Source organism: Vombatus ursinus, unplaced genomic scaffold (genome assembly GCF_900497805.2).
Source record: "Vombatus ursinus unplaced genomic scaffold, bare-nosed wombat genome assembly UNPS02005459.1, whole genome shotgun sequence".
Lineage (NCBI taxonomy): Eukaryota > Metazoa > Chordata > Mammalia > Diprotodontia > Vombatidae > Vombatus > Vombatus ursinus.
Window position 1 is genome coordinate 8,134,236 of NW_020945237.1, and position 4,341 is coordinate 8,138,576.

Sequence of the window (4,341 nt, forward strand, 5' to 3'; positions counted from 1 at the left end):
GCTGGTCACATGGGAAGAATAAGAGATAACTGGCAGCCAGCCTATGTACTGTCCTAGTATCCATTTAATGACACTAGATCAAAAGGAAGCTGTTAGGTGAACCCCAGCGGAGGTTTTGTAGGAGGACACGAACAAAAGTCATAGAGGGGGAAAAAGGTTTAGATAAGTTGCTAGCTGTACCACTGGAGGGAATATCTATATAAATGTGCTTCTGGCATTAATGAAGTCAGTGCCTAACTCAGTTCAAGGAGGTACTGTGATATGTGCTGGGGTTAAAAAGCCCCCACAAAAAAATGGCCTAGTCTCTGCCATTTCCCCCCACCCCAAAGAGCAAAGTCTTGCTTGTAGCAAGTACTTAACAGGACCATATACCTGGAAGGCACCTTACAGGTCATTTAGCCCAGCACTTCTTAAACTGAGTCACAAGTGGAAAAAGTTGAAGAAGCCCTGATTTAGTTCACCCCCCTCATTTTACAAATGAGGAAACTGAGGTCTAGAGAAGTGAGGTCGCTTGTCCAACGTCATACAGGTAGCAAGGAGCATACCTGAGGTTCAAACCCTGGTCCTCTAGAGACTTCAAATTGAGTGTTTTTCCTATGATGCTATAGTGAAATGAAGCACAGTTGATGTTATGCTATACCTCCCACATTTCAGTCACAGCTCTTGATAAATCCTAATAAGAATATTCTGCTACTGTAGTTTACCACTTCTGTGAGTTTTACATGACTCACGGAGCAAAGAGCTTCTGAATCTTTGTTGTGAACTGCCAATCCTTACTTTGAAAGGTCTCTAATCCATCCCTTCCTCTTCACTCCTCTTGCTTTCACCATCATTGATATCTTCATCCCATCATGGTTGCACGATGTTCAATGGTCTCCTAATTGTTCCCTTGGCTTTAATCATCCAGCACATCCTGCTCAGATTCATCTTCCTAAAATATGACTTTGGTCATATTATTCAACTGCTCTTTAAAGCCTCTGAAACTTCCCCATTACATACAGCATACATACAGTAGGAGTTCCCAACCTGTTGACCCCCATTCCTTAAAGGGCCTATAGACTCATTGCAAGATGCCCACAGACTCATATGTGCACCAGCCATCTCACTAAATGACTCAGAACAAGAAATAAGTAAATAATTCACCACTTTACTTTCTGTAGAATGAATGAGGTCTTATATATACCCACACAACTAGTTTTTTTAAGGTATATAATCAAGTTAACAAGTGTTTATTAGGCACCTATAGTGTGTCAGGCACTGAGCTAAGTGCTAAAGATGCAAAGAATGGCAAAAGAGAGTCTATGCTGTCAAGGAGCTCACAGTCTAATGGGGTAGACAACATTCAAACAGCCACGTTGGACAAATTAGACATGAGATAAAATGAGAGTGATCAACAGAGAGGAGACACTAGCATTAAAAGGCTTCTGGCAGAAGACAGGATTTTAATTGAGACTTAAATGAAATTAGGAAAAATTAGGGAAATCAGGAGGCAGAGATGAGGAAGAACAGAGTTCTAGGCATGGAATACAACCAGTGAAAATGCCTGCAATTGGAGGCAGAGTGTCTAGATTGAGGAACAGTATGGAGGCCATTGATGTAGTGATTAGTAAAATAAAACTCATTTAAACTCATAAATATTACTAAACAAACAATAACTTTTTGACATGGTGTATTTTCTTAATCAATTGATATTAATGATACAAATTGACATAATGATGTTATAAAACCAATGCTTGGGGAAGAGTAATCTCTGGGCTCAAATAAACTTTTTACAGTACTATGGAAAACTAATCTCAAAGCCTCAGGCTCTCTTCAAACTCTGTGGTTCATTATATCTCTCTTTCCCCCCCCCCCCCCCCCCCCCTGAACCCTAAGGAAAATCTCTTAAAGCTTAGGTTTGCCTCCTCTCTAGAGTTTTTCCGATAGGGTCGCTTCTAGAAGTATACTCAATGGACAAAGTAGATCAGGTATAGGACAGCTAATTATTTCCTCTGCCACTAAAGAAATTCTTAAAACATGAGACTCAAACACATATTGACAAATACTTAAAAAATGATACACTAACCCATCATGCATTATATTCTCCCAGGATATTGATACTTAAAACATGAAATATTGTGTGGGACTACTGAATAGTCATTTCACCTTCATCTTAACTCTGTATCATCCAAACAACTTCCTCAAGTTCGATATCTTCTAGCAAGACAGGGCATGGATTGGACTTATCCTCCTGGTAGTCATCTCATCCAATAAATTGTTTCAGAGGTCACCCCATGATGAGCAACCATCATCCAGGCCCAGGTTCTCAATCTCTTGAATTATAAGGTTGCTACCAAGGGTAGACCCGTCCATCTCAGGATCTCTCCTTGGCCTCCTACGCTTTTAGAATGACACACAGAGACGGAGAAACAGGAAGGGTGCCAAGATTGAGGCTCAGTCTCACTCTGATAAGGCCACATTCTTGCTACTATGTCTAAGTAGCTGATATAGCTGCTTGGGAGAGACGAAAGAACTCTTCTCTACCTCTTTGTCAAAGGAAGTCTAAGAAGAAGACCAGCAGAGGGCCAGGTTACATATTCAAAAGCATGAGAGTAACAGTTGGCTCTCTATTTAAAGTCTACTGAGTGGATTCTTCTGGCTCATTGGCCAAACTCTTTCAACACAGCTCTGCCCACCCTTCCAGCATAGCCATGGGGGAGAACACGGGGACCAACCAGAAGCCTCTGGCTTTACCTGCCCCTTATCAAAAGATCTGTCCTAAAGGGCCAGGATGCTGACCTATCGCTATGTAGTTTCCATTGGATGGCTAATATACATTGTCTGATGTGGAGAGGGCTGAGGTCCATAATTTTTTTTATTTTAAAAAAGGGTCCTTCCCACTTTGAAAGATGCCCTATAGTATAAAATTGTAAATCCTCCGCTTGGCATTCAAAGCTCTCTTTAATCTAGCATCCTCTTTTCTACTCAAACTTGTCTCTCACTACTCCCCACAGAACCCATCTACTCCATCCACTCCTGTAACTTCATTGTCTCCTGAATGCGCCACATCAATAGCTAATACTTATGTAGTGCTTTAAAATTTGTGAACCATTTTTCAGTACTACCTCATTTAGTCCTCCCAAGAATCCTTTGAGGTAACTACCACAGGCCTTGTTATCCCCAGATTATAGATGAGAAAACTGAAACTCAGAGAAGGTTCAATTACTCATAGTGGCATAGTAAGGTAGTAGCTAGGTGGCACACTGTGCCAGGCCTGGAGTCAGAAAGACCTGAGTTCAGATCTAACCTCAGACACTTACTAGCTATGTCACTAAGCAAGTCACTTGACCCTGTTTGTCTCAGTTTCCTCATCTGTAAAATGAGCTGGAGAAGGAAATGGCAAACCACTCCAGTATCTTTGCTAAGAAAACCCCAAATAGGGTCACAAAGAGTTGGGTATGACTGAAACAACTGAATAACAAGTAAGTATCTACTACTACTACTAGTACGTGTCAGAGACAAGATTCAAAACTCAGTCTCTCTTGACTATAGGTCCAGCACTCTTTCCCTTTCATTAAGTACTCCAAACCTTTGTTCACATGTTGTTACTCCACTTGGAATACTCTTCCCTTTGCCTTCCATCTCTCACGGTCAGATTCAAGGTCCAGGTCACTCAGGAATGTCTATACCTTTTTCAGCCCATACTCATAGTCTTTTTCTCTGATATCCAATGATATCTACATTTTTTTTTTTTTGGTGAGACAATGGAGGTTAAGTGACTTGCTCAGGGTCACACAGCCAGTAAGTATCAAGTGTCGGAGGTCATATTTGAACTCAGGTTGTCCTGACTCCAAGGCCGGAGCTCTATCCACCGCTCCACCTAGCTGCCCCCATGGCACATGTTTTGACATTTAATAACTCACTGCTTGGTGTTTCCACTTAACTATCTCATGCACATTTGGTCTTATCTTACCAATTAGATTACAAGCTTCTGAAAGGCAAGGACCGTGTGTGACATTTTGTTTTCTTGTTTTCCCCAGTGCCTAATACAGTGCTGTACCATAATAAGCATTCAATAAATACATCTTAAATGAATGAATAAATAAATGAATGATCCTGGTTTTGTGGTTAATAAATTGCACTGGAAATAAATTCTTCCTTTGTGAAAATCAGAAGTTATATGACCATATTAGGGTTTTTCTCAGCACTGCTCTAAATCCTGTAGATGATGAGTCATGATATTAAAGCTAAAACAACACTCAGATTACAGATACAGATGAAAATGGTTTTGATTTCTCAGATTTGAAGGCAATTTTAAAAGAAGGTGGGTGAGCCTGAGAGCAACAGAGAGATGTATGGTGG